Source organism: Falco biarmicus, chromosome 3 (genome assembly GCF_023638135.1).
Source record: "Falco biarmicus isolate bFalBia1 chromosome 3, bFalBia1.pri, whole genome shotgun sequence".
NCBI classification, from domain to species: Eukaryota; Metazoa; Chordata; class Aves; order Falconiformes; family Falconidae; genus Falco; species Falco biarmicus.
Genome location: NC_079290.1, coordinates 55,325,651 through 55,353,091, shown reverse-complemented (window position 1 = coordinate 55,353,091; position 27,441 = coordinate 55,325,651). Strand labels below are relative to the sequence as shown.

Genomic DNA, 27,441 nt, shown 5'->3' with positions numbered 1-27,441 from the left:
GTATTTACAATGCCTGATGTAAAAGTGATTATCTACCCATAGTGTATATCACTGTGAGCACCTGATGACTGGGGTGCTTGTGCAATTGGTCCGTTTCTTTTCCCATCATACAGTACCAATTTAGAGAGCTCTCCTGTATACACTAACAACAGGGACATGGCACATAGATACCATGAGTGACATCGATTCTATGTGAGCTCCAAGGAGAAATTTGCCCTGGGAATTAAGTTGTGCTGTCAGTAGTATCCCTGCGTGCTCAGTGAATACATGATTGTAGCCAGCCTCCCTTAAAAACTGAAACTAGTCCAACATGATCAAACATACCCAATCTACCTAAGAAAACCTGACAAAACTAAATCCAAGAAGTTATTTTTATAGCCCTGTTTATAGCCCCTTTGTTTAGGCAGAGATAGGTCAGCTGAATTTAAATCTTTAAACCCTTAAGTGTCATGTACAATGCTGGCTTGCAAAACAAAGTGTAAAAAAAAAATAATGATCAGGACTTGTTACACTTTCCCTTCTAAGCATGAGGCTCAAACAATCTTTTTTAAAAGCACATATAATTGATATCCACTTCTATTCAAAACCTAAATTAATTTCCTCTCTCTCTCTAGTGTGCTGCCACTCTGAACAGTTCCATCAGAGAGTGGTAAACCAGAAGCTTGCTGTGTTTGCACAAAATAACTGCTGCACTGTGCTGAAAAATATCCAACCTGCACTTCCGCTCAGAGTATGTTGTTTCATGCTGTATGGTCAGTAAGTGTATGGATAACCAGGAAGCCTGGCCCTCCTGTTACCCAGAGCTGTTTTTTCCTGAACCAAGAAGCCTCCGTATAAAAACAAGATTTTGCATTGATGAAGAAATCACAGTGTGAATGGGCATTATGGGAACTGTTTGCCTCCTGGGATTAGGCGAGAATTTTTCATGATACAAGGGATGACACTATCAAGCAACATAAATATGTAAGTATAAAACATACTGATGATGTGCAATGATAATTCTTGTGACCTCCAGTTCACTTCATTGAAAGAGAACTGCAGAGAATTTCAGAGAAGGCAGTTACAGCTTTCTGTCAGGTCAGGGTGGAGATAATGTGAGGAGAGCCTTTTCCAAACAAAAAGAAAAGGGAATGAATTGAACTAGTGGGGAAGTAAATTGCAAAATATGTGCTGTGCGTTGTTATAGAGTCTCAGTGTTTGAATGGTGGTGTGATAAACCAAGGATTTGCTGACACTTAGGGAGTAGCACTGGCACGGTAATATTGGCCTTCCCACCCCAAAAGTAGCAATGTGACCAGCTGGAGGTTAATTTATCAGAGATGGCAGGAAAGCACTGAGGGAGACAGTGAGAAGGGAGAAGTGTCTTACTACAATATTCACCTTAAAGAAAGCCAAAATCATACTTTTTGCAGCCACTGGGGCAGTATGCTGGAAAAAGACAAATGTATTGGTTTTGGGGGTGTCTTGTCTTTTCACAGACAGCTTGCCCCAGTTTTAAATTGTCCATATGGTTGCGTTTGAACTATCTACTTATGCAACTTGAATGGTTCTTTCCTGGTAATGAGCCTGAAGGCTTTCCTCATGCAGTAAAGCCTTTTGGAAGTTTGTCTTGTATTAAACTGGCTTGACCAGGTAGAGGAATAGGGTGGAAACAGTTTTCTTCTCTTTCCTTTTACTAATTGGGTGATCTTTGAACTCAGCCTTGGCTGGTGAGAAACTGAAGTAGTAAGGGGACAACCGAGGAAAACCAAGGTGTCTTCAAGTCACTCTCAGACAGAAGGACATAACGTCATGGCAACAATCTCCTTGAAGCATACATGCCTCTTTTGCATATACAGTCTCCTAAAAACAACGAAATTTTGTTTTCTTCTCTGCTTGAGTATGGAAACCCTCCTCTGGGGGGGTTCCATTGGAAACCCACCCAAGCTGCTCAGAGCTGCTCCCCAGCAGAGCTGCTGACCTCCTTGCCTGGGATTTCCCCTGAGAGTACATGGAATAATCTCAGTGTTTTGCTGTGCTAACTGAACAACACAGGGCTTTGCCAAAATATGTATGCCAACTGGACTTGATTTTTTGGGGTTACCTTGGCAGGTACTACTGAGATTTTGGCTCCTTTTGTTGTGTGCTGAACTGGACTCTGTGCCTTCCCTTTGCTTACTCATGTCATAGGTGAAAACCACAGTGAAAGCAAATCAAGATATTCCCGTTGGATCTGCTGGTATGCTGAGTGCATCCACTCACGAAACAAAGGGGGTCCCAGCTGTGACTGCATGTGCGTGTTCCCCCGACTGTGCCCAAGCTCTTCCTTTTCATGTGGACACTAGTACAATAAATAGATCACAATGCTGGCAGGAAAGTGATGGGCGTTCCGTGACAGACTTGAGACAGTCTGAGGGAGTCCATGTCCTCAGGATCACTGTCTCAGGCTCTTTGCTGACTCAGAAAGACAGTTCATGTTTCAGGGTTATCTGGAGTCCCCAAAGACATTTCGCTTTCACCTAGGGAAGAGACTTTGGAGTGAAGAACTACATCAGGAAAAAAGTAAGAAAAAATAAAGAGATAGACTCATTGCACATGATTCTTAGGAGTTTATTACACAGCTGAAAAGCTTAGTCTAGAAGTAGGATCCCTGTCTAACTCTCTACAGGAAGTTGCTGATGGTTTAATATCAGGATAGTACACAGCACAGTACATATAAGTAGCTGTGCAATGATCTAGAGATCCAGAGTACTCAGGGTCTGAGTCTTCTGTGAGTTACATGTCGATTACATGGAAGTTCATGGAATTATGGTGGCATAAAAATAGTCTGGGATGATAATCAGGCAGGGAGATTTTAATTAAGTTACATTCCAAATCCATGCTGAAATCTCTGTAACAAGAAAGCAGTTTTCTGCAATACCGTATCTCCACGTTAGCATGTATCTCCCTTTCTACACATTTCTCTGCAATTCAGTTGGTTTACGCACTGTGTAAATCCCTTTGTACTGCAACTATCCTACACAGTCTCAGCTTCTTGTGTTAAGGAGACAAGGGTTAGCTGGGCCTGCTTGTCCATCCCAGAGCAGGTTGTGACTTACAAGCTATTGGCACACAAAGGATGTTTCCCTCAGTCCTTGACAAATATTTCTTGAATTTTCTTGAACCTTCCTGGTGAAGATTTGTGATTTGGCTGGAAAATCTTCATGCCACAAAGATTGATTAATTGTTAATATTTGGTTTTAAAAGGCATAGAACCTCTGTGTATGTTTTAGTACTATTATTTATGAGGGGTAGGGGGATACAGGTGCATTTTTAAAAAGGTGGGTGATTTTTCTGATACGTTCACAGCTTTGTCCCACAAGCAATTGTGCCAGGACATCTGAAAAATGTCATCATTTGCAGGGGGAGTAAGAAATGGTGGTTGGAGGCAAAGAGTGTGGATTAAGCTAATACTGGTGACCAACATATTACAGGGTGAAACCACAGCCTGAGAGTCTTAGGGAGAGGTTGCAAAGACACAGGACTCTTGGGAAGAAGCAGCTCCAGAGGAATGTGCTTTAAGAGGAGGGAAGTTTTAAACTGCAAAATTCTCAGGGAGAAGTGAAATATCTGCTAAGGAGGGAGATAAATTTCTATCACTTAGAAGGGTACTCATCAAAAAAAAAAAAAAAAAAAAAAAAAAGAAAGAAAGGGAAGAAATTGGTCTGAAATGACATCTAGCCTAAGCTGGATAGATATCTGGAGGGATCAGGAAACAAACAGTAGATGTTATTTATTTCATTAAAATTGAACATTTCTTATATTAGTCAGAGTAAATAGTAACTGGCTTGTGAAACCTTTTGCAAAGTCTCTGTGTGATTCCACTATCTACTGAAGAGGTTAATTTCAAATCCAGATTCCCCCCAAAGCTGGAGTTCTGGAAAAGAAGGCATTTGAGGTATGGGAGATTAGAAGTGGCACTTCTACTTCTGGAACATAGGCTGCATGAACTGTGAAGTCCTATTTTTTGAGAGGATATACAAAATTATTCTGGGTCCATGATGTGCAGCAAAGAAGTTGAGGAAGGAACCAAGGCTATCCCTCCTCAAACCACCACCCACAGAGTCAACGAGTCAGTGTCAGGGACATCTAGCAAGGACACAAGTGACAGGTTCTTCTACAAACATTTTTGAAAGCTACAGAACAAAGCTACATTAATAACAGGAAAACTGACTGGTGGACTGTGAAGAGCAGAATCATACAGTAATCCAGAATGTTGCCAGTAGCCCAAGTGACTGTGGTTGTGTGAAGATTACTTCATTCAGTTTTCTTCAGATAACACCCATTCCTTTACATATCTTCCTGAATCAGTGTCAGAACTATTTTTCACAGTAGAGCTTGAGAGCAACAAGCATCAGTTGTGGCCATTAATTTTATGAATGATTTGTTGGAAACTGCATTAAATGGCAACATCAGCCCACAAATGAGCTTTGAAATGTTCTTTTTCTGAGTCTGTGCAGATGGGCAATTTGCTGTGTAATCAGTTTTCACAGCCACCCTTTCAATCAGGGTCACTTGTATTATAACCGTACTCTTGTTCTGCAGGTTTATATTTCACAACATCTCAGAAATGCTGCATGTACAAGTCCAGTGACCAGAAAAGAGATAACTCAGAAAATACAGCAAGATTATGTCCATAAGCACATTGAAAGGGGATTTCAACAAATATAATAGTCTGTAGGTGTTAATAAAAGATAGAGATATAGCTGAAGAGGAGCTATCTAGAAACCAGTAAGTAACAGAGCTTGAGACTATTCTAGCTACCCTATAAAGCTTATACTTGTGCTGTAACCCAAGCAAATTGCAGCAGCGCTATTCTTGTATGCAATTAAAAAGAAGCCTCACATAAAGGTAGAAGAGTGATATGGCAACTATGTAAATCTAGGACGATGCCACCCAAAACACTTTATGGTCCTCCTAGCATGTAGATACTGCGCTGGAGAACACACAGAGATTAACCACCAATGTGATGCAGAGATCAGAGTATAAAACATATGGGAAAATATCAGAGGAACTGAATTTATACAGAGATCACTCACTGGGGACATTACCATTATGTAGAAGTGCGTTTAATGAAGTAAGGGAATTCTTCACATTAGTACAAGAAGGTAGAACAAGAAGCAGCAGCCTCAAACAAAGGAAGAAAAAGTTTAGGTTAGATACCATGATTTTTTCCCTTAAAACAGACAAGCTGGGTATTAAAATAGGCTGCCCATAGGGAGGCTATCTCCTTAAGATATGAGTGAGAGTAGATAAAACTTCACATGGGAGAGGGTAGCACAGCTGCAATAGGTGGAGGCATCAGTCTGAGCCCTGACGACTCTCCTAAACAAATAAGCCGCCTCTGAAAGTAGTGGAGAGTGGTGGTACACGTGGCTGTGCCCCCCTGCCACCCGTAGCATGAGGAAACTCTGGCAGCTGCTGGCAGGAGAGGGGCAACACTGGCTCACCAGCAGCTCCTACAGCCTCCAGAATGGTCAAGCGAGGCAGGGCCACATGTTTCTGAGGATTTTGATGGCTCTGGAGTTTTCTTCCAGGCCTTTGTCCCTGGTTTCGAACAGTCTATAAATTATGTGTCTTACTTAGTATATAAAGACGAGGAGGGTTATATCACTAATAATTCACTCTGATGCAACAAAGCAATGCGACTTGCATATGACACCTATATTGAAAATTCTAATCATGTGGGGATTTTAAAGTACCTTAAAATAACATAGGAAAGTCAGGACAGACTAGGTTTGAGGGTGTAATCACTGTGAGTTGAGAATGGCCAGATTAGTTCCAAGTAGTGAAAGAACACATAAATAATCACAAGAGGTGGTACTCTGTTTTTGGTTCCCTATGCACAAGTTCTGAAGGGCTTTTGTAGATTATTTGTGTCCTTATATTGTTTTCACTTAGAGAGTTTCCCTTTAGTTTTTACAAGTCTAGTTAAACAGAACTTGAAAGGCTGAAGAAACAAAACTTTTGCTGTTGTAGAAACCTCTAGAATGTACAAAACTATTATATTAAGTGCTGATACCTCAGGCGTAAAAGTTCAACTGTGCCCCATTAGAAATACTCCATTTCCAGTCTGGCTTTCTGACCCTGCTAGGCTGTAAAATACTGGACCACGAACGGGTCATTCTGTGTACGCTGTTTATCCCAGAACTTCAGTTGGTTGTATTTTTTTTGAGAAGGTGAGAAGGAACAAAGAAGCCTCCAGTTAAGAAGGGCGAAAAGAAATGTTACTCTGCTGGTTGCTTTTTTTTTTTTACCCCTGGTTGTTTTAATGGCAACCTTTTTGAAGCTAGTTTCAAAGGTTCAGAACATTAGAAAAAATCCAGGCAGAGACATTAACAGGCAGGATCGTGCAGGTGGAACAGTGAAAGACACATGATAATACAATTTATCATATGAATTTAACCAGGGCTAGAGGGTATCTCTCTGACAAGTGTGATTTGATTCATGTGGATACATACACATGTATGTGTGCACACACAGATGTAAGCTTATGCATGTGTGTATGAGAGAAATTTCTTCTGTGCTTTGTACTGAGGGTATTTGCTGGAAATGATGTATGAAATGAAATCCCCATGCTCACGGCACACAGGGAATATCAGACAGAACTCCACAATCAGTGCAGAGATGGGCTTTGCTATTGGCAGATCAAATGCAGCCAGAAGAGCAAACCAACCTGAAAGACTCTGGGGAAAACAAATATTTTTTTTTTGTAAGTTATAAAAAAACGTTCCCACCCTTTTAATATAATTTCTCCCATTTTCTCTCCCTCCCCCCCAGCATTCCCCTGGGCAGCCAGCTACATTAGCTGGGGCCTTTGAGAGATGACAGCCCTCCCCACACAGATTTCCCCTTAAAAGCCCTTCACAATGTGTTAAAATTACATTTTGAATAACACTTTCTAGCTTTTTTTATTAATTTTTTAACGTGGTTTTACCATCTCAGAGTTTCTTTCTGGCAATAGTAGTGGGCGGTCGTATGGGAGACAGGGGGTTGTCCTTTTTCCTCCTTCGTGCTCACAAGTACTGTGCATTTGATGTTGCCTCTTTGAGAATCTAAGAGATTAAGCTATCTCTCAGACATGCCATGAGTTGAAAGGGGAACCTAGGACAAAAGGAATGGCTTCAACAGGCCTTCCCATCGGCTATTCCTGGGCCATATGAAACCCTCCCAGGGAAGGAGCAGGTATGGACATACCCTCTTCTGGGGCAGTGGGGTCTCCCTCCACCCACCACTGGTGCTCAAACACACCTTAGCATTTCTAGACCGCTCCATTCGTGGTGAGATCATTTCAGCTTGGCTATAGATTGCTGAAGAAGGACATTTATTTACAATACGCAGTGTAGGAAATTAGGCCATTGTACTTCTGCACAGGGGAAAGATTCATAAAAAGTCACACAGAATTATTCTTATATAAGTGACAATGACATCGTTGTAAGGAGGAAGCAGAACTTTATTTGTCTTACTTAAAATGATATATAGAGCACTTGTCTGTTTATTCCACTGCAAACAGCTTCTGCAAAAACAGCGGTAATTCCCTAGGGGGTTCTGCTGATAGTTATAAGTTACTTGAGCAAAATCTCTCAAGTGAGCTACTGCCTTACAGGTAGCCATTATTCTAGATTCAAAGGGCTTTTTGTTGTTGTTGTTTGTTTGTTTGTTTTTTAAAATTATGTTCCATGTAATATTGCTTTTTAAAATATAAATTGTGTCATAACACTGCTACTTTTCAAGTAGGTAAGTATCTCTATCTAAATCAAAGGATGCACTGCCAAAGGAGAAACCAGTCAATAAATTGGCTTCATAATCAAATCTGGCTCAGGTTAAAGCAAAGTTAGTTTGATGGATTCAGCTGAAACCTAGTAAATAGCAGCCTACATAATTAAGCTGCTCTACCTTCGCGTAGTCTCCCTGGAAGCTTATGGGCATCTCAAAGGCACAAGAGTGACAATCAGCAGCTAAGCCGAGGAAATGAACAGGCAATATTGCCCACCCAGACGTCATTCCTTACCCCCCATTACCGTTGTCTCACCTCTCAGAAGGATTAGCAGAATTTGTCTTCGATTCTTTGACGGGACCACAACATCTTCTTCTAATTTAAGAATGGATTGTGGGTCTGAAAATCAAATAACTAATATTATTCAACGAGCAAAAATCAACACTGAAACTTGGTCTTCCTCTCTTTTTCTCATTTATGCAAGCTTATGAGCCTATTGTCTACAAAGTCTCAGCCTTACGCAGCACATTTAGAAAGTGTTTTTAAACAGATGACAAGAAGAGAAAAAAAACAGAAAAACAGGATAAAAACAAGCCTTGTAGTCCTCACAAAGAGTTTGCATTTTTTTTCAGGGAGGAGGAAAGAGAGTAATGAACTGTCTGATGAGGCCAAAAGGAATGGAAATTGGCGCTGAGGCTGACATGAGTTTACACCATATTCTTACTATTAATTAATTGCAGTCATCAAACTATTTCTTTGACTAATTTGCTTTCCATAGCCCATTTTCACTCTTGACTGATATTTTTCTCATTGTTCAGCAAGAAAGTGAAAAGTGCAAGGTCTGTAGTTTCTTTTTAGTGTTTTAGTCCCAAAAAGACGTTTTCAAAAGTTGAAAATGTGTGAAGCTTGTCTTAATTTATTCACTGGGAAAAAACCAAAACCAAATTAACTTCCAGGAAATTAATGCAATGGTTTTAATTTACTTTGAGAAGTCATCATAATTTCTTGGCTATTTTTGGTTCTTTGGTGTGCCAGGGAAACTCTCTTTCACTATGACAAAGCTTCTTTTTCCACAAAAAAATGGTAGTAATAATTACCTGCTTCACAGCAGTGTGGCAAGATTCAGTTAATTACTGTTTTCAAAGTGCTTTGAGATCCTAGGATGGAAGATGCAATAGAAATGCAAAGTATTATTATTATTCAGAGTTAACAACCAAATTTCAACCATTTGCACTTATCCATCTTAACAGCATGTACTCAAGGGAAGAAAACACATAACTTGTCAGCAGACAGTCCTCTTAATGTGGGTTATAAAACCACCTTCTTGATTACCATCTGGAGTAACATTCACAAGTGAGGGATAGCAGATGTGTGCGCATGGAGAGATACATCCCACTTTCCCAATCCATTGGACACATCAGCGTTGCCATACTGTATCCATCCAGCCTGGTATTATGCCTCTGATGCCAGCCAGCTCTTGATGCTTAAGGGCAAACAAGAGCCACTCTCGCCTTTCCCTCCATCTCCTCAGCAAAAAAAGAACAACCCAAGCACAGTCCCCCTTCCTCCTTCCACTTCCCTCTTTCATAATAACAACACAGCAGCCAACTGTGCGATGCTCTACAGTGGATGAAAATGTCTTCCTGACCCCTGTGTGCAATTAGTTTCCTCCCAGGAGCATGAGATTTGATTATTTTTGCCGTTATCTTCACTTGTACAGCTACAAGTGTTATTATCTCTTCTCCATTTTTCAGATAGGTTTTTTTTTTTTTCCCCCTGGAAGATTAGCCTGAACCTTCCAGAGTCCTTGTAGTGAGGTGCCCCGCAGTGCCCCGCAGGGGTGTGCTGCTGCTTGTAGGGGGGAGCAGCAGCAGCCTGTGCTCGGTTTTCACATCACCCCGTGGCCCTTGGACATCTCCAGACGTCTGTCGGGCAGGGGTGGGGATCCCTACAAGGAGGTGGAGGTGGAGGAGCTGCGTGAATGATATGCAGATGAGAAATTTGCTGGGGTTTAAATTAGAAGAAATGGGTGGTGTGACTTGATCTAATTCTGGTCAGACTGCCACCATCCTGCCCTTTTTCAGAGGACGCGAGGGGGCAGGCACCTAAGAAGAGCTGCTCTGCAGCACTCACCCATGGAAAGCCAGCACTGAGCACACATGGTTTAGTGGAATAGTAAATGCACAGTCCTAGTGCTGTCTATATTTACATACCTTGGGCAGGAATGAATTGAAAGCAATCCTGCCCTCAGGGCAGGAACATCGGTCCTTCCAAGTACACACAGCATGCTAAAGGGTCCACCCCAAAGAGCAGCCCGGGTGGAAAGCAAGCATGCACGGCTGCTGTGGACGGTGTGGCCTGCCTGGTCAGAAAGGCTTGTGCAATGTTATTCCGAAGTCTGGGCTTTGGTGCAGCAATTCCCAGAGGCGCCATGTCCCAGTTGCCATCCGTTTCGTGGCTCCTCGCTCTGCCGCTTTTTTATGGGCAGGCAGGGCCAGTAAAACACCTCATGCATTCAGCAGGAGCCTTTCTGCTGACACCGGTGGGCTTGGGATCAGACCCCTGGTCGTCTGCTCTAAGTCAGGAACTAAGATTTTCAAACTTCAGAGTTGGAAGTGCCGGCAAGTTTAACCCAGTGCCTATGAACTGCACTGACAAAATATTTATTAAATGAGCCACTTCCTTATCTTACTTTCAAATTGCGTTCAGAAGATTTATAGGTGGCAGAAAACAGTATTAAAGTTGATCAAACGTACACAGCCCTCCAGATCCCCAGGATGCTGCTCAGGGTAGCGGCAGGCCATTTTCCGTAAGTGAGCCTACTTTGTTGCAATGGTCTCAAAAAGCAGGAGAAATGCCCATTTTGGACTAGCAGGTCTCCTTGTACTGCTAGGCGGCTTGCTTGGTGGTGAGCTAGGGTTCAAAGGAGCATGGTGTACCTTTCACTGCCATAGTTAATCCTGTCATTAGAACGTATAAACAACCTTCTCCCGCATTAGCAATGTTTACCTCATATTGCTCTAGCATTCATTTTCACTAATATGATACAAAAGTGTAATGATGTGTAAGTGTTTTTTAATGTTAAGTAAGTGAAAACAGGTGGGTAATTTACCACTGGCTCTGTATAGATTGGAGCTGGCATTTCACAAGGAAGACACTGTCCTCTTTTTTTCTCTGTTTTTCATATATAATTATTTTTATTTTCCCAGTGTCTACTGCTACTGTTTACAATTTATGCCACCAGGTCCATGCCACAAGTGCTACCATTATTTTGAAGCAAGCAGAATAAAAATTTGTCTAGAAAGCTTGCAGTTAGCCACTGGATGAGTAAGTTTGATGTGGAGGCAGGTATTCTTTACTTGTATTTATGTTAAGAGTAAATATTTTGCTTGTGTAAGTTACTTTGGAACTAGCGCATGCTCCTGGAGCATGATCTCTCTTTGAAGAACAAACCCTAAAACGGTGGAGACAAGCTCAGTGCTGACCAGAGTTTTCTGTGTTGTAAGACAGGGGACATGCAGGTTTCACATCAAATTTACAGGATATCCCATTTTTACTTTCACCATAAAGTACATTTGCATTCATTCCTGTAAGTATAGTAATGCCCAGAAACCCAGATGAGTGATATGACACCATGAAAAAAAATAAAATAAAATGTGGACAGAGAGAGTTTTGATCCAGCAAGCAGCCCATCCAGACGTGCATGGTCCCCCACATAATGGATGGGAAGGGGCTCAGGAAGCAGTGAAGCCAATGGGCTTTGCAGGGTCGCACAGGTCAGACCCCACAGGGAGACCCACTGCTCCTGCGTCCGCTCCACTATACCATGCAGCTTCTCGTACTTGGGATCGGGCTTAACTTCCACTGCAAGAGAGTTTTGACTCCCAAGCTAGTGTTGCAAGAGTATTTCTTTTTATCTTTGTTCCTTTTTTAGAATTCCTTTCTTTGAAACATTTTGCTTAGTAGTAATTGCTGCTAAAATTTCACAGAACATTTGCAAAAGTGACAGCCTAATTCTAGAAAATGTGAAACATTTAAAAGGCATTTGTATAGAATTTTGGTGCTGAAAAGCTTTGTTGGTGACGTTTTGTTCACTGAAGTTAGCTAGGTAATTTCTGCAAAGCAGAGGCCTTAGATTTGAGTACGCTCTGCTTCCATGCATTTCCTTGCTATATTTGGCATAACTGGAGGAAAAATTGTATATCAGAGATTCTGTTTTAAGGCACTAGACAGGGATTTCAAAGACCTTAGTAACAGTGTGGAAAGTATTTGCTGGAAATTAAGAAATTTGCAGTGAAAACCCTATAAAAAAAGAAGTATCTGGTAGCTTAAAACAGTTTTTCACATTTGCTTTTACACTAAATCAGGGCATTAATTAGCTCCCAGTGCAGAAAAAAAGCATGACATTTTACAGAATTTCCCTGTTTCCTACTTGAAATAGACCTAGACATTTCCAGGTGGGCTGCTGCTCCTCAGGGATCAGAGGAGTCCATCCATGAGGGGCTTCCCAGGGAAGCCCATGTGCCCAGAGCCACCGTGTGCATATCTGCTCCAGAGAGCTTGCAAACAAAAAGGACAACAAAACCAGCAGTGTGTGAGCGTGGCCATGGCCATTCAAAGCATCCCTCCATTTGGGATGGTAGGGAAGTATGCACAGCTCCACGGGACTGGTGGGGGCCACAGGTCCCTGCCAGCTGCCAAGCCCATGCATGGAGCTGTCGGGGGGTGAGCACCGCTGCCCCCGCTCCCAGCCCAGCTAACAGCTCCATTCCACTCCCAGCCCTCTCCTTCCTTTCCTTCAGGCTGCAGCCTTTCTTCGTTATTTTCCTCCGGGGCTGCAATTTTTCCCGGTTAGCCACAGACAGTATATAAAACACATTTTACTAAAGTTCTTCCAACAAAAACTTCATTGAAACAACTTTTAAAGTTGTGAAAAAAATAACAGGAAATTCACACTTAGGCCCTTGAGGATGAAACATGACATATGTCTTCCAACACATAGGCACAATGGGGTGCACTATAAAAGTAAATAAGGATCACACCATGGTGCCTAGCTGTTGGAGGACATGCCTTTTGCCATTAAGTTATCATTTCCTTATTTTTCTGTCCAAACGCACATGTACTTTTAATTGTTGACTCCAGTGACTAAATTAATCTTCTTTCTTTCATTTTAATAAAGCAATGTGTGACCTGCCTTAAGGTTAGAGACTAAAAATTAGCACAAGCATTAACATTTAATATACCAACCAAAAAGAAGATTTACATTGCAAACGGATAGGCAGTCTAAATTTAGGCTGCTCACAAAATGAGGCTATACACAAATGTATTTCATTAATTATATATGTCTAGGAGAACTTAAATACAGCCAACATTTATGCATGCTGAGTACGTGTGCCAAAAATGTTATAGTGTTGTATGGTAAATGCAATTTTAATTTGCATGTGCAGTGTGTTTTTTCAATAAAAAGGAAAAAAAATCCCTAAAATCTGTACATGCTTTCATTCTCCATTTGAAATTTTGACAAAGCAGATCTTCACAGTAATAATCATAGGCTTCACTATTAATATCCAAGATGTATTTCATTCATTTGAAAGCTTCCCTTGCAAAATATTAGCACCCATTTAGACTCTTCTCATTCTCCATAATGATCAGCTCTTGGGATTTCTTTCAGTTTTGGGGGTACTGGTGTATTCTTAAGGCGAAGTCATTTCTCAGAATATCATAGAGAGGTAGAAACACCATTAAGTATGGCAGTTCATGGGGATGTTCTCCCACACGACAAAACAGGGCACAGTCCACCGAGAAAGTCACATTATTTATTACTGGAACACATTTGTGAATCCTGTTTTAAGAGACCCATTTACAGATGAAAGTGTGGACCCCAGGAGCTTCAGGCTTCTGCAGGAAAGCCCGCCTTTGTGTGAGAAGACACCTCCTTCCGGCTCCGCAGAGATTCACTGCACCTTGCAGTTCCTGCAAACCCTAAATCCTTACAAGTCCCATATTTTCACCCAATAGTGAAACAGAAACTTAAACTCGAGCTAAACTGAGGCATTACAGGATGACTATTGCTGCTGGGTTAAAAAAGGTATCTCCACGTTCCGCTCTGACCATACTCACTTTCCACATGGGAAGGGGTTAGCCATTGAACCAAAGACCCAGTAATCTGCTGCTAGTGCTGGGGCACTCGCCCTGGTTGCTGGACTGGGAATAGGTGTGCTGCACATGTAACCGACCCCATTTCCATGCCTGGGTCCGATCCGCAAAGGGAGATAACGCTTCCAGTCAGCGGGATTAGAGCCCAGAAAGGAAGATAACTGACAACCTCCACTAAAGGGGAACATAAATATACCTGTGAATTGTGAAGTAAACAGCTGCTGAGTGATTAAAAGCTAAGTAAAGCTGAACCAGTTAATCAGTTTTTAAAGCTGTTTGTTGCAAGCATACTGCAAAGTGACAGATTTTTTTCTGCTCTATAACAAAACAAAAAATGAAAGGAGCCTTTCTTCCCTCATGACAGCTTAAAAGTGCTGTGCTGTCTTTTTTTTTCCCTCAGACTCTGAAGTGGTGTCACTTCAGGAGAATAGCAGGAGGGACGAGTGCCTGAGAGGGGCCCATCTCCTCCCCGAGCGGCACGCTGCATTGCGGGGACTCACACTGGTGAGGCTGACCTTTCGGCAAAGGAAGCTGGAAGGTTAAACACCAGTGATGAAAAAATCTCAGGGACAAGCCTTTTATGGGAAAGCATAGAGTGTGCCCAAAAAGAGGGATGACCAGGCTAGCACAGACAGACTGTGCCACATTTCAGCGATAAACACATGCTCCTGAAAGCTGCCCCTCAGGCAAGTGTATGCTACAACCAGCAGATTGCAGTCTAGCCCTGAATGGCAGTAGTAAGTACACTTCTGTATTACCCAGAAAAGTCCTAATACCTTCTCTGGTTTCTGTATTACACACAGAGGAACCAGGGCTCTCACACTGAAGTGCTATGGAGAAGAAAGTTGCCCATCAGAACTGAGAAACGGTAGACACAAGCTTTACCACAGACAGTCAGAGCAGCGTTTATGTAGGGAGAAACAAGGTTTCTGATCTATATCTAGCGTTCTTTCTATTACAGGCTCTTTTTACCCCTTCCTCAGAAATTATGCAAGAGGGAAAGACTTACAGACCTGGTCCTTCGACTCTCAGGTCAGTGCAAAACACTGTCGACCAAGGGATCGAAAGCTACCTTCTGTCTTTGGAGGATGGGAGCACTTCCCCACAGGAAAAGAATGATGCCACTGCTTTGTACTCAGGCCCTTGGAACAAGGCAGGGCCCATCAGATAAGGAAGGAATCCTTCCTCCCCACCCCCACAAGAGCAGCACAGACCCAGACACCAGGGCTGAGTGGCATCTGCTTATTGTTCTGGCCAACTCCACAGAAGCTCTCATGTGGTATCTGCAGAGGAAGTGAGTGTATCTAGGAAAGTGGATAGATCTCTAAAGAAAAAGATTTTGCTGTTCTTATGTGAGGCTGTTTCTTGGGAAAGAGGTAAGCAGAGCAGCCAAAACTTCAGAAAGAATCATGGAACATGAAGGGTCCTTTCTGAAACTACTTGGAAATCAAGACACTGGGACCCAATCGTTGACATTTCTATCTTACTGCTAGCAGATGCATAGCGAGGCTTGGTTTGACAAAGGGATGAGCCTGAGATAAGGTAATGGGAAACTGTTCAAAGAATTTGAAGAGGTGTTTGGAGCTGGACTGCCATGGCGCTTTCTATTTAAGAGCAGTTTTGATCAGAATCCTATTTGAATCAGACTTCAGGGCTGATGTTTGAAAGTTTGGAATTGCACCTTTAAGTTTTGATTCAAATCAGCTCCAGGTCTGAACAAGTACGCTTCAAGAACTTTCACAAAGAGAAACTGTTGAGTTTCATGTTGAATCTGCAGTGCTGCGCGGCACTAACATTTATTAACTTCTCTTTCATACCATGCCTTAAACTTGGGACTCCTCTCTGATAGATTGATAAAGCTTCTACCCTTTCCTTCAAGTCGCTCCTTGAGACAAATCTCCACTTTGCTTTTACAAAAGTTAAGCAAGAACAAGTTGGGGAAATAGGTGGGAAAAGGGAATATTCAGTATATATAACTGGGACTATTACAAAGCTCCTTGCACGTATTCCTGAGAAACAAAATGCTGTATACTTGTCTCGCAGACTTTCATGCATTACTCATCTGCTTAAACTGTCTTCCTTCTACATGTTTGCATCTAGCTCAGCGACTAAGGCTTTTCTGCTGTTTTGTGACAGCTGGATGTGAGGACTGTATTAGAAGCAAGGAACGTGCACAGCATAGCAGCCTTTCAGAGATGGCTCAGGGTGGGACTGGGCTCTGGACCTCACAGTCCCCCTGAATGGAAGAGGTGAGTCCCTGAGAGGATGGAAAGAAGGATGCTCTGCCATTGCATCTTTTGGGAGTGGCATCTCTGAACTGGAGGGGCAGAATATGCTTCTGCTCCTACTCCTGCAGGTGTGGCTTGAGAAGGGCTTTACCACCATGACTGCCCACACACTTCTCATGACTAGCTGCCTCACTGGGCTCTCCCTGCTCTCTCAGCCTTGGCCTGGTATTCATCTACACCTGGAGAAGAGGTTTGGCCTCTGTTTGCAGCTCCTTCTCTTCTTTCTGTGGCACTGGGGTGGCTTCTTCATGCCCTTGCTGGAGCCCTGGAGCTTTAACAGCCAGATCTCTGTTGGGTGCTTCCTCAAAGGTGACCGGTCACCCCACTCCACTGGTCTCCCCTCCCCCCCACCCCCCACCTGGCTTCACAGCTGTTCCTTAGGCAGCTTCTGTCTCTGTGCTCTGCTGCTGCTCACAGATGCCATCTCGGTACTTTATCTCTTTCTGCAGGTGGTGTCTGGTTATGAACAGCCCCTGCTGCTCATTCTTCCCCCAGAGATGGATTTTCTAGGGCACACCTCTGACCTCAAGTCCTGCTGGATATTTGGCTTTGCTCCCAAGAAGACATCCCTTCGCTGGGACTTCTTTCTAAAGAGTTATCAGTTTTTACACCAACCAACTGCTCTTATATTCGGAATCACTGACCAGATTCCCAGAGGACACATTGCTCTTCAGGTAGAGTGGGATGAGTACAGCAGCCCCAGCTGGTCTGGCTACATCTAAGCATGGTGAGGTAGCAGGTATGACATGGAATGGCATGGCATACATAGAAACATTATGACTGCTCTTTAAAACTGCAAAATAAATAAGAAATAAGGAAATTATATTGACTTCAATTCAATGCCTCTTTCATGAACTGGGTCTCCTGTTTTGTAACTCAGTGTACTGTTTGTCCCTATAAATATCTCAGTGATCCAGTATGAAAAAAGTGTACATCAGAAACAGGAGGATTTTGTCTTCCTTGTAGCTCACCAAGAAAGTATGATTTACAGCAAGAGCAGCATTGTTATACATTTAAAGCAGGTAGTCCTTGTAGTCAGCAAGTTGTGATGATAAAATACGAGTGCTGCCTCCATATTCTCTACGGTACCAGCATGCAGGCTGCAGCCCCAGCCCAGGCAGCGAGGACAGCCAGCACGAGAGGCGGGAGGGAAGCAGCACAGGATTGCCGTGTCTGTCCTTGGACTCGACCAGCGTTCACAACGCCTTTCGTATTGTCCCCCCCCGTCCCTGAGAGCTGCTTGAAGTTTTAGGTGGGAGATTTTGGGACTAATATGTCTGCAATGATAGCTCTGTGTGCTGGGTATTAATGCACTTGTTATCATAGATACCTCAGGTTTTGTTGCTACCGTAAGTGCTCTTTCAAGAGGAGTTATTGATGTTTACAGGCATGGCTTTGCATACAGAGTTTCAGGCCATTGATGGTCTTCTCTATTAGAAGATATAAAGGATAACTTTGACCAACAACAAATCATAACACTTCCATTCCTGCTTCAGCTCCATGCTAATTGTCTACAGTGTAGTAAGAGTCTCTGATAACAGCTTTTCAACTACGTAAAAATATCTGTTCTGCTTTTTGGGATCTGCTCACTGAAAATATCTGTCTTCCTGGAGACTCTTAGGAGAAACCTTATAATTTCACTATTGCCTTAATTTGTATTTGAACATCAAGCTAAGAAAGATTAAACTACGCACAGCCTATGCACAGATTGCAGCTATGGACAGATTTAAGGCTGGAAAAATAATCACTGACTCGTTAAAAAGCTTAATTCAACTCCATTGAACAAGAGAACTGGGATGTGTCGTTTCTTTCAGGAGCTCCTTTCCAAGCTCCCATGCAGATAAGGCAATTTGCTCTCACACTGGAGCACAGGTGAAAATTTGTTCTTGCCTGTAGCAGCTGGATATGAGCACTGTATTACAAGGCCTGTATTGAAAGTGTTCACACAGCAGAACTCATCTTGGAGGGAGGTTTCAGAGAGGGCTGGGCAGGCAAACTGCAGAAAACTAAAATAAAGAGAAGAACACTCAGCTAGAAATTTCTGTTTAACACTTTCTGAGTGCTGGATTACTATAAAGGTCAGACTCTAAAGGAGGAACCTTTCCTCTGGAAAGAAGGCCTGATCTTTCAGGGCAAAGACACAGAACTGGGCAGTAGTGCGCCTGGAGGGAGCCTGGAGCAGGACAGCAGGACAAGGGAAATCTGTCCCTCCCAGTGAGCCTACTGGTGCATGGCACAGCAGTGTCACTCTTGTCTAGCAACCATCTGATGGACTAATGCCTACAGTGGTGCTTAAAACACTGTCTCTTCAAAAGCTCTCATTTCTTAGCTTGCACTCTGGACTGTTTTTATTTAGGGCTATTGAGAAAGATGAAGAAAATGCATTAAATACTTAAAACTTACTAAGTTGCAAAGGAAAATAACATTGCTAAACCACATTTTCCTTGTTTTCTCCCACCTGTGTTTGTCTTGCCTGTTTTGACTGTAGGTGTCTTTGGAGCAAGTCCCACTGCTAATCTGTGTTGACATTTCCTTGTAAAAATGAACTTTCTTTTCCACTGGAACTTAGACACTTTCTTTACTACACACAGCTAGGAATATAAAAGAGAAAGCATGTTCACACAACTTTTGGTCTAGTTAGCATTACACAGGAATTTGATAGATCAAGGCAAATTCAATATTCTTCCTTCGGTTTTTTAGTCTGTTTGAGTACAGATGCTGCAATGTGAGCAGGCATCAGTGTCACACGGTGGAAGCTTCAAGATGAGAGGCTGTAAAGATAAACTCTATCTTGGCAGAGAAGGTCTGAAGGAATTTTCATTCCCTCAGATATTCTAGGAAAAGTGGGATTCATCCCACCTGACTCTTAGCACTGATGTTATAGACATGCACCTCCGGCTATGTAGGCACCTTTTGGAGTTAAAGGAAGGAAACAGGCATTTCAACAGTACAGCTTATTGCCCCTGATTTTGACATCTACCTTAGGAACTGTGATTTGGAATTTCTTTTCTACTTACAAGGTGGGTCTAGACACCTAGTTCAGATGTAGATACTGAGACTGGGAAGGTCTAAAGCTGAACAGAGAAGTCTCACTTCAGCAATGTACGTACCAGCCCCTGTATAGTTTGGAAAAACATATGTAGGTTGTGGGAGGGAACGCTTTGGAAGAGAAACCATTATATCAATCTATATGTCCACTGTGGGTATGATACATATGTAGCTGTGCAATAAGCGATACTGTTAATAAAGAGAAGGTTTATTCCTACTGACATGGAATCCATATGGTACATGAATATGATGCCAGTGAGATCCACAGGACACGAGGAAATGTGATTAACTGCTAAACACAATAACCTGGAAAAAGAGCAAAAGAGCTGCACAATCCCCTCTCCAGAAATTATCTTGGCATTGTTCTAATGACCCCTCCGATATTTCACAGACCTTGATGACACTCGTGATCTCTTGTACTCTCCCTCTCTCCATGGCGTGTTATGGTTGTTGGTCTTCTGCTATTATATCTGCAAGATGCTGCAAGGTGGTGAAAAACTCTTTCAGCCTGAGTGAAGCAGATGTTCTGTTGATCATTCTGGGTGAGCTGTTGATCGCAGGGGTGGGTGTTTGCTCTTGGAAAAGGCTGGACAGAATTATACTGGTGATTCCTTTGATGTTGCTAGCTCCTGATGTTCCTAGCTCCTGGAAGAGAGGACAGATACCAACAAAATATTGCCCTCAACATCCAGCATAAATGTTGTTACAGGCAGTGCTCACACCAGGAAAAAACTCAGCCTATGAACAGCAGGAAAGGGATAAATAACCATGTAATGTCTGATTGTGTCAGGTCCCAGAAGGGGAAAAAATCAGCAATGCTTGCAGAGTCTAAAGGCATGGAGCTGCCCAGTGGAGAGAAGGCTTTCTACCACCATGCTGTGGACAGGTTTGGGGACTCAATTACCAAGCACGGCAGAAGAAAGAAACTAGCCATTTGCAGCTATGCTATTAGACTGGTGACCAATTATATCCCATCTAGATTGTATAACAGCTGAAAGATATTTCCAGTAACACTGGTAAGTCATGATATTAGGCAGAAGATGTATGACCAAGTGCAGGCAACATACAGTCTAAACCATTTTGACACGAGTGGGAAATGCACATTGCTGAAGAGAAACCAATAAACATAAGCCGTTATCACTTGACTTTTTTAGACGATGTGCTGGGGAAAGGGGAAGGAGGTCACCTACTGCTGGGTCACTGGTAGAGCAGTGTTTAATCACAGCACACCGCCAAAATGCACTTTAGAGAGGAGGCATGGCTCAAGTCAGCATTCTAGCAGCTGATAGGGACATATTTCTCAGACAGCAGCGGCTTGAGGGTAGCAAGAAACTAGATCACTGAGTGGAGCCCTTGGAAAATATGAAAACACAGGATCCCATTGACCTTGGAGCTCCTGTGGAAAGAAGCAGCAACACCACAAAGATGCTTCTGTACAGCCACTAGGATTAGAAGAACATAGATCAGCAGCCCTAGGACCATGCAAACAGAGACAAACTGAAAGGAATCATTGGGAAGAAGTCCCTCTCCATTACCATCTGAAATAATATCATTTGAGTAACGATAACTCAAAGCTGAGAGTTACCATTGGTGCAGTCAGAAGCCTGCTCTGGCACTGTCTTGGAGGAAGGAGAGTGAGGTTAGGCATTCACCTATCTGACCACCTTTTGTTCAAATTTTGGCAGGGTGTTATAAGGCAAGACCTCTGCAGGCAGGTAAATGGATCTATCCTATTCAATAGGACCTGCAAGAAGAAGTTGCAAGAGAGGAGAGTCTGAAGGAGTCTCCAGGAAATCGATGTATGCCCATGTGGCTGTAATGTTAACATAAATTGCTCCATCTCTCTTATTAGATCTCTTAAAAATCAGCTTCATTTTACAAGTGTGAACCTTTTATGTAGTATTACCCAGCCAGCGATACACAGGATAGGCTAACCTAACACTAGTGTTAAAAGGATGCAAGTGTTTTTCTGACTTTCAATATACAAGTTTCCAAACTGTGGCATGCGGTAGAGATAACAGGTTATACTTTACTGGCTCTTCTCCCTTTTTTCAGCTGCTGAATTTCATTAAAAGGCATCTAAAATACATTAATTACTTCCCTAATATTCCTGTAATTGCTACTGCTTTGCCACAGGGAGGATACATGATAGGAAGTGGATGAGGAGGTGATCTTTTCAGATGGGAGAATGGGAAGGGAAGCGTTCATCAGTCAGTCCTTCTATTAAGATGTGATCCCAGATGATAAAGAAGTTTAAGGACCCCCGCTGCTTTAGCAGGTCTGTGTGTTTTCATTATTGGAGCTAGAGAATGAATTGCTGAGCTCATGGAGAGATTGCGTAGTTGCTGAGCTAGTACCTTCCTTTGAGTTTTGCATCCTTGTGGAATTGCTGATTTCAGCAGAACCACCCCTGATTTCCACTAGGATAAAGGAAGGGGGACTTTGTTGCCCCTTTTATGGAAATTGTAGCCTAGTAACACTTTTTGGTGCTGATTTTATTTTTTCAGAAGGCGGTGACACAAAGCCATTGTAGCACAGGAGGCAACAGCCTTCCTGTGGCATCAACCATCAGCCTCAAATATTCTGTCTGTCCTCACTAGCTGGTACCTCTCCACTCACTCCAGGAAGAATGACCTTGCTCCTGACTAGGTGCAGGGCTGGAACGTACAGTCACCTAGCAAAGAGCTCTACATGTGTTGCTTAGCGCTAAGGTAGCAGCTCATGCTGCCATCTCCTGACCTTCACAGCCCCGAGGGGCTGTGCAGCCTTCTTGCTCAGGGTACCGTGCTGCTGGTGGGTTGCAGAAGCTGCAGTCTTGAGATGGGTCATTTCAAATTTCCTCCTTAGCCTTGCGTCTTGGAGTAGAGCTTGCATGAACCAATTCACAAAAGTTGGAGGGCTCTCTCATTGGCTCATGAATGGTGATTATTATAATGAAAATGCTTTACCTGGAGCCTATACAGAAGTGCTTTACCTGGATGGTTACGCCAATAAACCTTTATTAAATGTTAACAGGAGAAAAAATACCTGCCTATTTGGATTCTGTTCATTGAATATGCATATAAGCAAATTTCAAAAACCTTTCCCCCTTTTTCAGTACGTTTATTTCTGATAGTGATGCTGATTTCCAATGGTGATAACAATATAGCTGATTACAGCTTGTTTGCATGTGTAAAAAGTGCAATGCAGTTTTGTAGGTGTGCTTAATCTGCTCCTTTGGCTTATTTCACTGGTCTACTACATCTTAGTGCATGGTGAGCTCCTTGGAACAGGAGCACTCTCTGTATTTACAACTGTGCTTCAGTTATTTAAAAAAGGAGTAATTAAGTAGCACAGTTGTGATATAATAACAAATAATAAGGGCAGGCTTTGGAGGCCTTGAACCTCCAGGGCTTTCCTCTCAACCTGTGTTCAGCTCATGGTGTTAAACTGTCTGAGACTTCACCCATTGTCATAACTCTAAGACAAAACATTGCTATCCATAAATTAATTTACAGATAACAGCTATTTGAGCTGTTAATACAAGACTACCAAAACTGATTTAGAAATTTAGGCATATCTCAGAACCAAGGCAGTTTTGAAAATCCTGCCTTATTGGAGGCTTTTGTTTTCTTTGTTTATACTTCTTTCAATACTAATCTTTCTAAGCATTGTACACCCTTCTGGGCACATTATTCTTACTATGCGTGTACAGAAACCAACATAATAGTGAGCCCTCTTCTTGTTGAGAAATACCGGGCACAACTTAGCAAGTAATAAACCTAAGGGAAATCATAATACTAGTAAGTGGATGCCCACAATCAGATAATTTAGTTCCACTTGTGACCCTCAGCTGCAGCCCAGACTCAGGTTTTTATGCTGTGGCTTCAGAAGGGTCAGGGAAGTGCTCTTAGGGCACAGGACTGAGCCCAAAGGCCAGACAGCTCTTTCTGGTGGGTAAGTGTCAAGTTTGGAAAGCAGAACAGCGACCTTAAAGAGGATCCCAGACTGCCCCTTGATTCTTACAGCTGAAAACAGGAGACCTTCTGAAGCTTTTCACTGTCACTCGTTTTAATATCTAGGTAAGTTTTGATTCACTTCCAAATCAAACAGCATAGAAATATTCTAGAAATTAATAAATGTGAGAGTGAGGGATGTTTCTTGGCAAAATACTGTGCATACCTATTGCATGGCATAAATAATACATTGTAATAATTAATAATGATAAATAATAAATAATGCAGTCGGTTGCAGCACTGGGGGTTGTGAACAGACTTACATTTATAAAAGTTGAAATTCTTAGATAAAAGGATAATGTTTCTAGCAATAAGTTGTGACACTTTGCACAATTCAAATTATTTTAGCATGTAGCAAAGACATTTGGACACCCATCTTGTTTTTAAGTGCCTAACACCCAATGAGATTGGTAACAGTTACGTGCCTGCATACCTTTGAGCATCAGGTTCACATGCTAGCAAATCGATTGATCACAGTGACCCAAACTGCTCCCACAAAGCAGGAGCAGGCATAGAGTTGCACCAGTAGTTGTGTGTCCCCTTAGAACAAAGGGCACAGAAAAAGCAGACTGAGGTAGCTGAAAAGCAGCCACAGAGCATCTGGAAATCTGTTGTTACATAAAACATACTTAATATTTACCATCCTGTACTATTCATAGGTCTGTATTGGCTCTGCTCTTTCACTGAACTCATTTATGGGTCTTGCATATAGCCCCCATTCTAATAGGAAGTGGGAGAGCTGATTGACAGTCCATTGAACCAGATACTTCTTAGGGGAAAAATTGAAAAGGTTAATTATAATATCTCTTATTGCTTTAGTATTTCAGTGAGCCACAGTGTAAATATAATGTAAGCCTAGAATGGGAACCAATATTTTCCTGACACCTCCCCAAGCAGGCACTCCAGATTTTATGATGCTGAAGAGTCAGAGAATTCAGATCCTGTTCCTCTGTACTGCAAAACAGGGACTTTCAAACAGAAAAATAAATTTGTTGGCTTTAACAATATATATTTTTGGTTAACTTAGCAGTTTCAAAAGTCCCTGCTTTCCCATGAATTCAAATGGGAGCTGAATTCTCCGAGTTCTGCTCTGCTGCAGACTGTCATGTTGGCAGTCTGTAAGTCATTTATTTATTATTTTTCACTGTAAGTGCAGCACCTTTTTCAGTGATTTGATTTTTTAGTCAATTATATATAGTGGTTAGAATGGCTGTTGTATTCCACTGCTATTTCATTTAAAGATACATTGCTTGAGCCTCCGTTCAGCCAAGTACTTAGGCAGGTACCCAACTCAAAGTGCAGCACCATCAACACTGAGTCATCTGTTTTAAATTGGGCACTCCAGCTGAACCAGGACCTTTATTAGGCAAGTACAGTTTTAAAGACTTCTTTGCCTTTTGTCATGAGGCATAACCCACTGTCATCAGTGGAAAGTTTTCTTGAGCGCAGACTTTGTCCCTGTATTTCCAAGGCACAGATCTCCCCAGTGATCCTGTTTTATCATGTGTTTTTATCACTCCATCCCTAATGTCTGTCACTGCACAAGAAGGGAAATGAAAAGAAAAATGCAGAGGCAGGAAGGTGGCAATTTAGGGTCTGTGCATCTGTGTGACAGGCATGCTAAAGGAGAAGAAAGAAAAACATTTAGGAAGTTCTGTACAACCGCTGCTCAGCTACAAGACCACCCCACTGCAGGTAAGAAATGAGAAATTTTGAGGGCTGCTGAGCACTGACTCTTCACAGTAGATCAACGCTCAAAGTTATTTAGTGCAGTTGTTTCTGTAATTCTGACACTGATAAAATTCTGTGTTCTCTGGCCCTCAAGCACCTCCCTCCCACCCGTGCAGTGATCTGGTATTAGTACGCTGAGGCTGTAATGAAAACCGTATCATCAGCTGGGCTGTGTCAAACCCTGCATTTTCGTCATCTTGTGCACGCTTCTCTCCTTGTCTGGGCATTGGTCTGTGCATCTGCAGCTTATACATGTGTTTTGAGGGGAATCAGATGGTTGCTGCTTATCACTCTGTGTGTAGTACTTCCACAGAGCTGGGAAGTTCTTTTTTCTGCATTTGTACAGTGTGAACTCCTTACTTCCATCCCAGATACAGGTTAGGATTCCAGGTGAGGAGGTAGTGGATACATGTTGTGCAGGCAAGAAGAACAAGGCACTGATGCTCCAGGCAGATTTCCGTACAGGCTGAGAGCCTGGGCTGTTTGTGGACAAGGGAAGCTCAAATTTCTGTTTCTTTCCTGTGGCAGTTGACAGAGCATCTCTTGGTCTTTGACCCAGGGTCTCCTAATATCCCTTTACACAGACACAGGGTGGAGGCAGAGGGGGTGAAGAGGGAGAGGAGGGGATATAGAGGGATGTATGAAAGGAGGGAGGGAGGGAGGGAAGGTGGGGGGAGAGAAAGAAAAGAAAAGAGAGAAAGAAAGAGAAGGGAAAGGAAAAGGAAAAGGAAAGGAAAAAAGGAAAGGAAAAAAGAGAAGAAGAAAAGAAAAGAAAAGAAAAAGAGTAAGGAGAAGAAAAAGAGAAAAGAAGAAAAAGAGAAAAGAAGAAAAAGAGAAAAGAAAAACAGAAGAGGGAAGCAAAGATTCGAGACTTAAGAGGAAGTACTAATTTCATGATACCAACGAACATCCTTAGGAAAAGCGTACAAGTGAGAGGTTATTTCACATCCAACACAGAAGCAGCAAACTTCAACCTAAATACATGTTGGGAACATTTGTCTGAGTTTAATTTAATTATGTCAATCAATTAAACATGCTGAGAGAAAATGGTGGTTGGCACCAGTGTCACTGAGGGGGCTTTCCCGGGGATTAAGGTTTCTTGCTCTGGTTCTAGCCTTGAGGAGAAGTTAGTGGCTGCCCTATGGATGGAGGAGCAGCTGGTCAGACATTACATGGCCTCTAATGCAGGGCTGGCTTGTCAAAAATTGAAGAAGCCACTCCCACCCCAAACTGAAGCTCCCAGGGGGGAGATGGCAAAGCCACTTGAGAAAGCTTTGCAGGAGGCAGCTCAGCATTGATGGCAGCAGCACAACATGCCGGTAGCTTGCAGCTTGGCTGGACCCTGCCTGGCCCTGCCATCTGTGTGGATGTCTCCCAGACCCAGTCCCCACAGACTCCACGCAGCACCACACAGGCTGTCCCTACAAGCCCAGCACGGTTAATCTGCTACCTGATTCACTGCTGTGTGGATACTCAAGAGCTGACTGTAATATAATACCATCTTTAAGAAACAGGATTTTATCACTTTTTCCCTTTTTATAGTATGGGAGTGACATATTTGTTCCATTTCTCTTAGGTATAGGAGTCTTAGCCTGTTGCACTTGGGTTTCTAATTCTTTCCCCATCCCTACCTATGAATCATAGGGTTTTTCACCTTTTGTTCCACTTACGCACAACACGCAGCTGGGATACTTCTTCATTTACACTATTTTGCACATCTTGAAGAAGTGCTGCCTGTGCTACCAAGCCAACACACGTATCCCACACAGATGTTAGAGCTCTTAAGACCCAAAGAGAATGTGTCTGAGAAAATTCAAGAACAGGGCATGGGAAGAGACAATCTCGCTTCTCTTCATTCCTAAGGAGAATAACAGCAAGTACAGCAGCATAAAATTAAAACCAAAGCCAACATGTAGGGAAAAAAGAAAGTATCCAGCATTTGACAGATAGACAGGACTGACAAATAGACAGGACAGACATGGTTATGGCATAGAAAGTGTTTGGATAAATAATATTTATTCTAACACTTCATCATCACCATATCAGCTAGACACTTTGTTGGTGGGGTGAAGAGAAAAATAAAATTTATCTTGCCATTTTTGCTTTACTAGGGAATATGTAACAGTTGGCAGTGTAATACACTTTTTATTTTCATGAGTTATGGATGTGCATGGCCATCCCTAAAAAATTGAAATAAAAACTGTATTACACCGCCAAGTCTCATATATTATATTTATACCATACCAGAGGAGGTGTCTGCAGAGCAACTATAGATATAAACTTTTATTATATCTATAGTTTCTCATGTTATTAGTATAGTTGTGAAAATAATAGGATTTACTGAAGGTTGTTATTCCCCCCAGCATCACTGATGTGGTATAAACAATATATTGACCTTTTGGATCTTTTTGAACCATTGCAATGGGTTTGAAAACATGGTCACCTGATGTGAATAACCTGAGCTCTTGCCCCCAGTCAAAGGCAATGG

At 42.4% G+C, this 27,441-nt stretch overlaps 1 long non-coding RNA gene across 1 annotated transcript; it reads left to right on the top strand.

Annotated features, from left to right (window-relative positions):
* Positions 1-786: 786 nt before the first annotated feature.
* On the top strand, positions 787-20,372 carry LOC130146887 (uncharacterized). The gene is made up of 4 exons (XR_008821043.1): positions 787-963; positions 14,853-14,923; positions 16,028-16,140; positions 16,629-20,372. It is a non-coding gene; the product is annotated as an uncharacterized LOC130146887 (long non-coding RNA).
* Positions 20,373-27,441: the final 7,069 nt, after the last annotated feature.